The sequence below is a fragment of the Heloderma suspectum genome, chromosome 12 (assembly GCF_057233095.1).
Source record: "Heloderma suspectum isolate Gila_16-S chromosome 12, 16-S_ref, whole genome shotgun sequence".
NCBI lineage: Eukaryota > Metazoa > Chordata > Lepidosauria > Squamata > Helodermatidae > Heloderma > Heloderma suspectum.
The window spans coordinates 26,252,930-26,267,163 of record NC_139469.1 but is presented as its reverse complement, the minus strand read 5'-3'; the positions used below and the strand labels follow the sequence as shown (position 1 = coordinate 26,267,163).

General features: G+C 45.8%; 1 protein-coding gene across 2 annotated transcripts in view; it reads right to left on the bottom strand.

The window, feature by feature from the left end:
* The window catches only part of SEC14L5 (SEC14 like lipid binding 5), a 66,292-nt gene that overhangs the window by 50,134 nt on the left and 1,924 nt on the right, over positions 1-14,234 (bottom strand). The window lies entirely within an intron of this gene.

The following is a 14,234-nucleotide window of genomic DNA, read 5'->3' as shown; positions in this document are numbered from 1 at the left end:
ATCCAGTTGCTTAGGCTTCAAAAAGATAGTGTTTTATATTGTCATCTTCCACAAATATGCATTCCCAAGACGACCACCACCACCTCCATCTATCCTCCAAAACTTTAAGGTTGAGAGCTCCTTCTATAAATCACATGTCAACAGCAAAACCATAGAGAGGCATTCTCTGGCCTGGTTCACATGTCACTATAATCCAGTGTTCTGGAAGAACCTTGGCTTATCATTTATGAGCAGCATGCTTGGGCACACTGCCTGATCACTAAACAAACCATGGACCTTCCATCTGTGATTTGTTTAGTGGGACATGTGAACCAAGAACTCCAGCTTGTCTCTCCCTCAAGAAGCCAGAGAAATAACCCAACAACAAACCATAGGTTTTCTCTGGCTTGGTGGGGGAGAGACAAGCCAGAGTTCCTGATTTTCCTGTCATGCTAAACAAACCATGGAGGGAAGGCCCATGGGTTGTTTAGCTGTTCCCACCTGCAGTGGAAGTCAGTGGGCAGTGCTTGGAACCCTGGCATATTGTGACGTGTGAACTGGGGCTCTGCGGCAGCCTGTACTCATCAAACTCCTTCCTGTTTGGAAAACAACAGCAGTACCTTAAATGCTATCGGATTTATTGTGGCACAAGCTTTTGTGGATAAGATGCATGAAGTGCTATTCTATGGCAGATTATGTGTACACACTTGTATGTATGTATGTATATATATGCACATACACACACACACACACACACACACACACATATGCATGCATATAACAGAGAAAAGGCATGTGAACAGTGGGGGCCAAATGGCCATGAAATGCCAGAGGCATATAGTCTGTGACAATTCTATGTAAAACTTAAATGTACATGAGATAAGTATAAGATTAATATCACAAAGCTGAGCACATTGTGTTATGTCACCTATTCCTATTGTGAACGGTCACTATGTTCATCTCATATACATGTAAGTTTTAAATAGAATTGTTACAGACTGTACCTCTTGCATTTCATGACCATAAGGCGCCACTGTTTACATAATATCTCTGTATCCATATATTTCTGTCAATTGAGGATAATACTACATGTACCTGATGAAGTAGGTTCTAGTCCATGAAACCATATTCCACAGTCAGGTTGTTAATATTTAAGGTGCCACAAGACTTTTAAGGTGCCACAAGACTGTTGGTATTGCTGCAACTGACCTTAACATGTCAACTTCTCTGGAAGTTGCCTTATGCTTCAGACTCAAAACGTGACCTTGATCTTTGTATCTAGGCTGACTTTGTGGGGCCTACTTTGAGGCAGCAGAGAGGTGGGACTTTTAGGGCCATGCTGGCTGGGACATGCTGGGAGTTATAGGACTTTTTTCAGTCTAAACATGCACAGGATTGCACCCTTAATGTGTTTTACCTGTTCCAGTTGTTAACACTTGTATAAATGTTAATGAAATACTTTTACTCTTACTTCCCAAGCGTTCAGAATCAGGCAGGCTGTAAGATTTGAATAAAGCTGATGCATCTTTTTTAATATCCATGATTTCTGTTTGGAAGACCCAAGGCTTTGACTAATATCAAGGGTTGAAGTAGTGAGCTACCAATTTATAACAGATTCTGACCAAAACAAGAAAGGGGCAGCTTTGTCGAAGACTAAGGAATATTGAGAAGCCGGCAAAACGAATCCCATTGTTAAAAAATGGGCACCAACATATTTGGTGCTAGATTAAATAACGACAAATGTATATAACATGCTAAAATGGATCAACTAATCTGTGTCAAGGAGCACTGAAGCTTAGGTCTTGCAAAACACCTTAAAATTCAACGATTATAGCTACAATTTCCTTCTAAATCAACTATTTCCTGAAGTAAACATATGTTGCTTCCAGGAAACTAAACAGAGCCCACCTCCAAGACAGGGAGTTTAGATACAACAACCACAGAGCTCTGCTGCATTTCCTGTCAACGCTTCTCCCAGCTGACACAGAGCACATCCAGATTGGGAGTGGTCCACCGGCCTATCACAGCTTCTTCACTGTATTCTGATTTAAGACTAGAAGGCAGAGAAGGACCCACAAGAGCAGTCAATTTAATGCATCACTGCATTCCCATGCTGCAATGTTGGCACAACTGCGTCTCTGGACTCTTTCCCTGCCTACTGGCCTGAGAAGATAGAGAGGAAGCCATAGCATAGTACTAACAATAGTTGTTCATCTTGGCTCTTGCCTGAAGGCAAGAAGATAGAAAGGGACCTGTGAGATTAGCAGTAGGGGGCAAGGAACCATAAGGCAAGTGGAGAGGTAGTGGGTGAACACCCTCACAAGTATTATTATTAGCAAGGCTATTCTATTAGCAAGTCTCTGTGTAGGCTGCAGAAAAGGTTTGACTTTTATGGAAGAGCAAAGAATAGTTAAGTTTTTCCATGAGAACTCTGTCTCAGTGTACTTTTATCCTGTGGCAGCAACAGCTATTTAAAGCAAGAAACTTTATGAGAGCTAAATCCTGAACCTGGCTTAGCTGTATCTTTTACCCTAGGTGCCAGAAACATCATTTAATTGCAGGGTAATTTTCCCCTTGGTCACAAACAAACTCAATTTACTCTTCGGGATTAATTAATTAATTAATTTCATTTCTATATCACCCAATAGCTGAAGCTCCCTGGGCAGTTCACAAAAATTAACTCTTTCCTGTGAAACACAAGCCCCTGATTCAGGCAGGAAGAGTCAATTTTTCAACTGGCTATGACTGTATCAGAGCTGTTGTAGGCTCAGGCAACAGGTGATGGAAAAGAGCTCGGCTGGAGACTATGGAGAGCTGCTGCCAATCGCTGTAGACAATATTAGGCTTGATGGACCGATGGACCAACTCAATGCAAGGCAGCTTCATAGGGCTGTACATGAGGAACACTTTTTGAAAAGCAGGAATGAAATTATTGCCACACTAGCACACACACACAAAATTAGAACTGGAGGGATGTGTAACTGTGTGCACACGCATCTGTGTGTGTGTGGGGGGGCATTAGCAGCCTTCCTCTGAAGATATAAACACAGGCAACAGTGACTGGAAGAAGAATGAAGGAAGTCATACATGAATTATTCAGAGAGCCCATAAGCAAGGGAGCTCATAAGCAAAAATGCAAAAAAATCTGGACATTTCTGGGTTTCTCAGAAAATATACAGTTTGGGAGGAAGGCGGCATAAATATTTAAAATTAAGTAAATGAATAAATAAAATGGAAACAAATGCAATACTTAAGACCAAATTTTATTGGCTACTTTAAATACATAATATAGCTTACATATTTTTAGTACATAAAATAGTACTGTTTCATATATTTATGAATTAAAAAGGAAAAACTGATTTTTATTCAAACAATAGTTACAAATATACCCAACATTTGAGCCGCAACCTTCAGCACCCTACATTATTTTCTGCCAGTTAACAGGAAAAAATAGAAGTTGATAACAGGAACCATCACAAACAAAGGTTATCTATTTAAGTTTAGAAATATATAGTCAATATTATCATACAGAAAAGAAGGAATTTCTATATCTACAGAAATGCTCAGAAAAGTTTATCTCCATTATGTAATTTAACAGATTACACTACTAAGGACTAACAGTAAACCTGAATATTAATCCAAAATTCATAATCACACTGAACTGTTAAAAGGCTTTATCATCATAAACAGTACTTCTGAATACCAAATACTTGGAAGGAACAATGGATGGCCATGCCTGTTCTGTGTAAGCTTTCTAGAAGTATCTGGGTGGTCATGGCTGGCAACAGCATGGTGCATGAGATGAACCTCTAATGTAATCCAGCAAGATTTATGTTCACAATTATGTTCCCAGAACTAACATCCTAAACCAGTATACAACATATTATTGAAGCATAGTTCTGAAAGACCCACAGCTTCCATTTCTATACTTTCATCTTGATCTCTATGGGTTTAAGAAAACTGAAGATCTACATCAGGGGTGGGCAACTTGTGGCACTCCAGATTTTTTGGCCTACAACTCCCATCATTCTTTACCTCTGGCTTTGCTGGCTAGAGCTGATGGGAGTTGTAGGCAAAACATTTGGAGGGCCACGAACTGTCCACTCTGATCTACCTGAACTGTTACCTTAGTTTCTTGATTTTGTATATTTACAAACTCTGGTCAGTTTCTTTCACATGATGCAGAAGATAAAGAAATCTGAAGCAGGCAAGAAGTAAGACTGCTATACAAAGGTCTTGTTACCATTCAGCAAGAGCATTGTATGCCTGGAGCAAATACCTGACAGTGTTCTGTATTTTGCAATGTTTGAACGGGCGTTTACCAACATCAAGTTTTCCAAAGTGTCATTTTTCCACAACAGATGTTGGGGAAAAAAAAGTGGGAAAATGCCCCCCACACACACACCTTCTTCAGGCCCATCTCTGGCTAAGCATAAGAAAGTAGTCTAGACAAGTGGAACACAGTATGTTATAAAGGTATACAAGTTCAGGTGTATTTTTTTTTTAAAAGGATCCTAGCCATGAAAAATGAGATATTTTTAAAAAATTATACTTTGCCTTCAAGTTGCTAAGACAGAACCAGTATGGCAATCAGAGATGGTGAGAAGGGGGCCTAGAAGTACAGAGACAAAGAGGAGAAAGGGAAGTGTTTATTAATTTCTCATTCACCTTCCTCATATGAAATGAGTTGTGGGGGAGGGGAGGCTAGAAAAGAGGTACAGGAGAAAGGGCAAAGTGCTTAATATCTAGAAAAAGAGATGACAGGGCTCAACCTGGGAAGTGTAACCCCCTGATCTGGCAGATCTTCCCACTCCCCCCTCATCTCCCCAATGTTTAGGGAACTCCATAATCATACAGTAGCAAAACCAAATTGCTCCTGATCAGAGCACTTTCATTCATAATGCCCAGGGTTGAGCCTCTAGCAATGATTTTTTTAAAAAAAACCATAACATAGCTGAGCCTGAACATAATTTTAGTCTCGGAGGAACTCCTATCTCTGCCTTTATATTTGTTATTTATTGTATTTATATCCCGCCTTTCCTCCAAGGAAGTTAAGACATGTACGTATATAAAAAGACAGCTTTAAAAAAACCATACATTACTGTGATCAAGAAACAGAAATCGGGATGAGGCTAAGGAGGAGAAGGACCCTGCAGACAAGAGCAGGCTTGATTATCTAGCTAGGGTCACGGGGGGCAGCAAGCAGGTTTAGCCCCACCCTAATCCGATGCTGTAAAGAACAATATTGGTTAGGAACCTGGAATGTCAGATCAATGAATCAAGGTAAACTGGAGGTGGTCAAACATGAGATGGCAAGATTGAACATCGACATCTTGGGAATCAGCGAACTAAAATGGACAAGCATGGGCGAATTTAATTCAGGTGACCATCATATCTACTATTGTGGGCAAGAATCCCTTAGAAGAAATGGAGTAGCACTCATAGTCAACAAAAGGGTGAGAAAAGCAGTACTGGGGTACAATCTTAAAAATGATAGAATGATCTCAGTACGAATCCAAGGCAAACCATTCAACATCACAGTAATTCAAGTCTATGCCCCAACCACTGATGCCGAAGAAGCTGACGTTGATCGGTTCTATGAAGACCTACAACACCTTCTAGAACTAACACCAAAAAAAGATGTCCTCTTCATCATAGGGGATTGGAATGCTAAAGGAGGAAGTCAAGAAATCACTGGGATAACAGGCAGGCATGGCCTTGGTGTACAAAATGAAGCAGGACAAAAGCTAATAGAGTTTTGCTAAGAGAACACGCTGATCATAGCAAACACTCTTTTCCAACAGCACAAGAGACGACTCTACACATGGACATCACCAGATGGTCAATATCGAAATCAGATTGATTATGTCCTTTGCAGCCAAAGATGGAGAAGCTCTATACAGTCAGTCAAAACAAGACCTGGAGCTGACTGTGGCTCAGATCATGAGCTTCTTGTTGCAAAATTTCGGCTGAAATTGAAGAACGTAGGGAAAACCACTAAACCATTCAGGTATGACCTAAATCATATCCCTTATGAATATACAGTGGAGGTGAGGAATAGATTTCAGGGATTAGACCTGATAGACAGAGTGCCTGAGGAACTATGGATGGAGGTCCATAACATTGTTCAGGAGGCAGCAACTCAATCCATCCCAAAGAAAAAGAAATGCAAGAAAGCCAAGTGGCTGTCTGATGAGGCTTTACAAGTAGCTGAGGAAAGAAGGGAAGCGAAAAGCAAAGGAGAAAGGGGAAGATATATCCAACTGAATGCAGAGTTCCAGAGAATAGCAAAGAGAGACAAGAAGGCCTTCTTAAATGAACAATGCAAAGAAATCGAGGAAAACAACAGAATGGGAAAGACTAGAGATCTCTTCAAGAAAATTGGAGATCTCAAGGGAACGTTTTGTGCAAAGACGGGCAAGATAAAGGACAAAGAAGGCAGGGACCTAACAGATGCAGATGAGATTAAGAAGAGGTGGCAAGAATACACAGAAGAACTATACAGGAAAGATCTGAATGTCCCTGATAGCCATGATAGCGTGGTCACTGAACTTGAGCCGGACATCCTAGAGAGTGAAGTCAAGTGGGCCTTAGGAAGCATTAGTAACAACAAAGCTAGTGGAGATGACAGTATTCCAGCTGAGCTATTTCAAATCCTAAAAGATGATGCTGTTAAAGTGCTGCATTCAATATGCCAACAAATTTGGAACGCTCAACAATGGCCGCAAGACTGGAAAAGGCCAGTTTACATTCCAATTCCAAAGAAGGGCAACACCAAAGAGTGTTCAAACTACCGCACAATTGCGCTCATTTCACATGCCAGCAAGGTGATGCTCAAAATCCTACAAGCTAGGCTTCAGCAGTATGCGAACCGAGAACTACCGGAAGTACAAGCTGGGTTTCGAAGAGGCCGAGGAACTAGAGATCAAATCGCCAACATTCGCTGGATCATGGAGAAAGCAAGAGAATTCCAGAAAAACGTCTATTTCTGCTTCATTGACTACTCTAAAGCCTTTGATTGTGTGGATCACAACAAACTGTGGCAAATTCTTAAAGTGATGGGAGTACCAGACCACCTTACCTGTCTCCTGAGAAACCTGTACGAGGGTCAAGAAGCAACAGTAAGAACCAGACATGGAACAACCGAGTGGTTCAAAATTGGGAAAGGAGTACGACAAGGCTGCATATTGTCACCCTGCTTATTTAACTTATATGCAGAGTACATCATGAGAAATGCCGGGTTGGATGAATCAGAGGTCGGAATTAAGATTGCTGGGAGAATTATCAACAACCTCCGATATGCAGACGATACCACCCTAATGGCAGAAAGCGAAGAGGATCTCAAGAGCCTCTTGTTGAGGGTGAAAGAGGAGAGTGCAAAAGCTGGTTTGAAACTCAACATTAAAAAAACTAAGATCATGGCATCTGGCCCTATCACTTCCTGGCATATAGAAGGGGAAGAAATGGAAGCTGTGACAGATTTTACTTTCTTGGGCTCCAAGATCACCACAGACGGTGACTGTAGCCATGAAATTAAAAGACGCTTGCTCCTTGGGAGGAAAGCTATGGCAAACGTAGACAGCATAGTAAGAAGCAGAGACATCACCTTGCCGACAAAGGTCCGTCTAATGAAAGCTATGGTTTTCCCAGTAGTAATGTATGGCTGTGAGAGCTGGACTATAAGGAAGGCTGAGCGCCGAAGAATTGATGCTTTCGAACTGTGGTGCTGGAGAAGACTCTTACGAGTCCCCTGGACTGCAAGGAGGTCAAATCAGTCCATCCTAAAGGAAATCAACCCTGAGTGCTCATTGGAAGGACAGATAATGAAGCTGAAGCTCAAATATTTTGGCCACCTAATGCGAAGAGAAAACTCTCTGGAAAAGACCCTGATGCTGGGAAAGACTGAAGGCAAAAGGAGAAGGGGACAGCAGAGGATGAGATGGCTAGATAGCATCACCGATGCAATGAATGTGAACTTGAGCACGCTCCGGGAGAGAGTGCAGGACAGGAAGGCCTGGCGTGCTATGGTCCATGGGGTCACGAAGAGTCGGACACGACTGAACGACTGAACAACAACAATGATGTATTCAAAAGCACCCTTTGATTTCTCGTATATGTGAATGGCTACCACCCAGTCGTATGGACAAAAGTAAAAAGCTACATCCGGGGACACTATTACAGCAGAATCACATTCTGCCCTCCATCCCTGACAATGTGTAGTCTATTGTTGCTTTCAAGGATCCAGTGGCAATGTATGCGTGCATGCAAATTGATACACAGAGCATACATACATTTCCCTTTCCCAGGATCCTTGCAATATCTATGCCCTACCTACCTACACACATACAAAGAGTTGATCATAACAATGGATAATCTGCTAATTAGCTTGCATGCCAGTTGTCCCATTTCTATTTCCTTGCCATGCAATATATTCAGCATGACAGAAGTTGGGGGGCGGGGGGCGGAGATGACTCTGTGCCTGAGACTCCTAACTCTACTGCTGCAGAAGTTTGGACAAGAGGTCCCAGGAAACAAGACCGAGGAGGTGGTCATTCAAGAGATATTGAATGGGATCTGGAACACGGAGGTGAAAGGAGGGGCTTGGCTATTGAGAGGAAGGGAACTGTGGTGTATCATGTGAAGAGGTTGGATAACAGCAATGGGATTTCTTATACGATGGTGCTTATTAGTATTAATAACACCAATATTTCATAGATAAAACAAATATCTCACTGGCAACACTATTAAGATATTGATTTGGAAGGATTGTAGCTCAGTGGCAGAACACCTGCTTTGCATGCACAAGGTTCCAGCTTCAATTCCTAATATCTACAGCTAAAAGGATCTCGTTGCATGTGAGGCTACATGGACAAATAGTGTGACTTGGTATAAGACAGCTTCCTATGACCCTAAGATATTAGTAATAATAGAGGGAAGGAACATCCATATGGGTTTTGGAGCGGGGAGGGGGAATGAATTCTGCCAGTGCATGAAAATGAAACAGAAGGCGGGGGAGACTCATGAGGATGGAGGCAGGATTTGCTAGATTATAGAGATCTGCCTTACACCTGGTCAAACTATTTTTCCATGTAGCCCAGGAGTGTCTGCTCTGACTGGCTGCAGCTCTCCAGGTTCTCAGGCAGAGGATTTTTCCCCATACCCTTCTACTTGAGATCCATTTAACTGGAGACACCTGGGACTTCCTGACACAGAGCATGTGCTCTACCCCTGAGCCAAACCAAGCATACTGCTGGCCTCTATGAATTCATGAAGGTCTTTAGTCTATCTATCCAACCCAGTATTGTCACATCTTTAGTCCATCTATCCCAGTATCGTCTACCCTGACAGTTAGCAGATCTACAGGAACTCAAGCAGGAAGACATTTTTCCTCATCATCTGCTAACTGGGATCCTTTTCACACCTAGGGATGCCGGTGCTAGAAACGGGGACCCTGTGCACCCAAAGCAGAGGCATCCATTTTCCTTAACCTGATGCCCTCCAGACGTCTGTTGGCCTATAACCCCCATTCATCCCCAGCTGGCATGACCAATGGCCAAGCAAGATGGAGGTAATGGGAATTGTAGTCCAGGAAACAGCAAGAAGGGAGGGGAGTACTGTGTCCCAAAACAGGAGAGGTAACATTCTCGGGTGCCCAAAAAAACATTTATTACGCCCAACGCGTTTCAGAAAGGATTTTCCTTCCTCAGGGGCCCCTCATCTTTCTCCAAATGTGCCGCAAAGGATCTTTCTGAGGCTTCTTCTGTCTTAAAATGTTGCAGGTGATGGGAATTATAGTCTGACACATCGGGAGGAGCCTAGATTGGGGAAGCCCCCCTCCCCCAGGAGTGATGGAAACAGAATTTGAGTGCGTCTATAATAGACGGATGGATATATAGATGGATTGATGGATTGGAGGCCCCGTTCAAAGCCAGCCAAGTGTCAAATCCTTCGGTCTTAGTACACCGACAAATGATTAAAGACCAAAGCATTTGACACTTGGCTGACTTTGAATGGGGCCTCAAAAGCAAAAGGAAACAGCCCTCTTTCTATCTTGATAATAAAATATCCTCTTTAAATGGAGGGGAAGCAACGGGCCGAGGAAGCTCCATTTGGGGTCCCCCCCCCTTCCTTTCTTCCTGCCTGAAGCATCCAAACGTCTCAAGAAAGGCTGGCAAGACGAGAGACTTTGGGGCAGGGGTATTCCTCTACTGGAGGTATAGTCACCATGATTATTGTAACCACGTTACAACTGTGTTATTGCTGCAATAATAATAATAATTATTATTATTACCAGGACACGCACGCGCACGCGCCCCGAACATTAATGCAGTTATTATTATTACCAGGACACGCACGCGCACGCGCCCCGAACATTAATGCAGTTATTATTATTACAGGGACGCGCACGCGCCCCGAACATTAATGCAGTTATTATTATTACCGGGACGCGCCCGCGCCCCGAACATTAATGCAGTTATTATTATTACCGGGACGCGCACGCGCCCCGAACATTAATGCAGTTATTATTATTACCGGGACGCGCACGCGCCCCGAACATTAATGCAGTTATTATTATTACCGGGACGCGCCCCGAACATTAATGCAGTTATTATTATTACCGGGACGCGCCCCGAACATTAATGCAGTTATTATTATTACCGGGACGCGCCCGCGCCCCGAACATTCATGCAGTTATTATTACTACCCGGACGCGCCCGCGCCCCGAACATTAATGCAGTTGTTATTACTACCCGGACGCGCCCGCGCCCCGAACATTAATGCAGTTGTTATTACTACCCGGACGCGCCCGCGCCCCGAACATTACTGCAGTTGTTATTACTACCCGGACGCGCCCGCGCCCCGAACATTACTGCAGTTGTTATTACTACCGGGACGCGCCCGCGCCCCGAACATTACTGCAGTTGTTATTACTACCCGGACGCGCGCGCGCCCCGAACATTACTGCAGTTGTTATTACTACCGGGACGCGCCCGCGCCCCGAACATTACTGCAGTTCTTATTACTACCGGGACGCGCCCGCGCCCCGAACATTACTGCAGTTGTTATTACTACCGGGACGCGCCCGCGCCCCGAACATTACTGCAGTTCTTATTACTACCGGGACGCGCCCGCGCCCCGAACATTACTGCAGTTCTTATTACTACCGGGACGCGCCCGCGCCCCGAACATTACTGCAGTTGTTATTACTACCGGGACGCGCCCGCGCCCCGAACATTACTGCAGTTCTTATTACTACCGGGACGCGCCCGCGCCCCGAACATTACTGCAGTTCTTATTACTACCGGGACGCGCCCGCGCCCCGAACATTACTGCAGTTCTTATTACTACCGGGACGCGCCCGCGCCCCGAACATTACTGCAGTTCTTATTACTACCGGGACGCGCCCGCGCCCCGAACATTACTGCAGTTCTTATTACTACCGGGACGCGCCCGCGCCCCGAACATTACTGCAGTTCTTATTACTACCGGGACGCGCCCGCGCCCCGAACATTACTGCAGTTCTTATTACTACCGGGACGCGCCCGCGCCCCGAACATTACTGCAGTTCTTATTACTACCGGGACGCGCCCGCGCCCCGAACATTACTGCAGTTCTTATTACTACCGGGACGCGCCCGCGCCCCGAACATTACTGCAGTTCTTATTACTACCGGGACGCGCCCGCGCCCCGAACATTACTGCAGTTGTTATTACTACCGGGACGCGCCCGCGCCCCGAACATTACTGCAGTTGTTATTACTACCGGGACGCGCCCGCGCCCCGAACATTACTGCAGTTCTTATTACTACCGGGACGCGCCCGCGCCCCGAACATTACTGCAGTTCTTATTACTACCGGGACGCGCCCGCGCCCCGAACATTACTGCAGTTCTTATTACTACCGGGACGCGCCCGCGCCCCGAACATTACTGCAGTTCTTATTACTACCGGGACGCGCCCGCGCCCCGAACATTACTGCAGTTCTTATTACTACCGGGACGCGCCCGCGCCCCGAACATTACTGCAGTTCTTATTACTACCGGGACGCGCCCGCGCCCCGAACATTACTGCAGTTATTATTATTACCGGGACGCGCCCGCGCCCCGAACATTACTGCAGTTATTATTATTACCGGGACGCGCCCGCGCCCCGAACATTACTGCAGTTATTATTATTACCGGGACGCGCCCGCGCCCCGAACATTATTGCAGTTTTTATTATTACCGGGACGCGCGCGCGCCCCGAACATTACTGCAGTTCTTATTACTACCGGGACGCGCCCGCGCCCCGAACATTACTGCAGTTCTTATTACTACCGGGACGCGCCCGCGCCCCGAACATTACTGCAGTTCTTATTACTACCGGGACGCGCCCGCGCCCCGAACATTACTGCAGTTATTATTATTACCGGGACGCGCCCGCGCCCCGAACATTACTGCAGTTATTATTATTACCGGGACGCGCCCGCGCCCCGAACATTATTGCAGTTTTTATTATTACCGGGACGCGCGCGCGCACACGCCCCGAACATTATTGCAGTTATTATTATTACCGGGACGCGCGCGCGCCCCGAACATTAATACAGTTATTATTACTACCGGGACGCGCGCGCGGCCCGAACATTAATGCAGTTATTATTATTACCGGGACGCGCGCGCGCCCCGAACATTAATACAGTTATTACTACTACCGGGACGCGCGCGCGCCCCGAACATTATTGCAGTTATTATTATTACCGGGACGCGCACGCGGCCCGAACATTAATGCAGTTATTATTATTACCGGGATGCGCGCGCGCCCCGAACATTAATACAGTTATTATTACTACCGGGACGCGCGCGCGGCCCGAACATTAATGCAGTTATTATTATTACCGGGACGCGCGCGCGCCCCGAACATTAATACAGTTATTATTACTACCGGGACGCGCGCGCGCCCCGAACATTATTGCAGTTATTATTATTACCGGGACGCGCGCGCGGCCCGAACATTAATGCAGTTATTATTATTACCGGGACGCGCCCGCGCCCCGAACATTACTGCAGTTATTATTATTACCGGGACGCGCGCGCGGCCCGAACATTAATGCAGTTATTATTATTACCGGGACGCGCCCGCGCCCCGAACATTACTGCAGTTATTATTATTACCGGGACGCGCGCGCGGCCCGAACATTAATGCAGTTATTATTATTACCGGGACGCGCCCGCGCCCCGAACATTACTGCAGTTATTATTATTACCGGGACGCGCGCGCGGCCCGAACATTAATACAGTTATTATTACTACCGGGACGCGCGCGCGCCCCGAACATTATTGCAGTTATTATTATTACCGGGACGCGCGCGCGGCCCGAACATTAATGCAGTTATTATTATTACCGGGACGCGCCCGCGCCCCGAACATTACTGCAGTTATTATTATTACCGGGACGCGCGCGCGGCCCGAACATTAATGCAGTTATTATTATTACCGGGACGCGCCCGCGCCCCGAACATTACTGCAGTTATTATTATTACCGGGACGCGCGCGCGGCCCGAACATTAATGCAGTTATTATTATTACCGGGACGCGCCCGCGCCCCGAACATTACTGCAGTTATTATTATTACCGGGACGCGCGCGCGGCCCGAACATTAATACAGTTATTATTACTACCGGGACGCGCGCGCGCCCCGAACATTATTGCAGTTATTATTATTACCGGGACGCGCGCGCGGCCCGAACATTAATGCAGTTATTATTATTACCGGGACGCGCGCGCGGCCCGAACATTAATGCAGTTATTATTATTACCGGGACGCGCACGCGCCCCGAACATTATTGCAGTTATTATTATTACCGGGACGCGCCCCGAACATTAATGCAGTTATTATTATTACCGGGACGCGCGCGCGGCCCGAACATTAATGCAGTTATTATTATTACCGGGACGCGCACGCGCCCCGAACATTACTGCAGTTATTATTATTACCGGGACGCGCGCGCGGCCCGAACATTAATGCAGTTATTATTATTACCGGGACGCGCGCGCGGCCCGAACATTAATGCAGTTATTATTATTACCGGGACGCGCCCGCGCCCCGAACATTACTGCAGTTATTATTATTACCGGGACGCGCGCGCGGCCCGAACATTAATGCAGTTATTATTATTACCGGGACGCGCCCGCGCCCCGAACATTACTGCAGTTATTATTATTACCGGGACGCGCGCGCGGCCCGAACATTAATACAGTTATTATTACTACCGGGACGC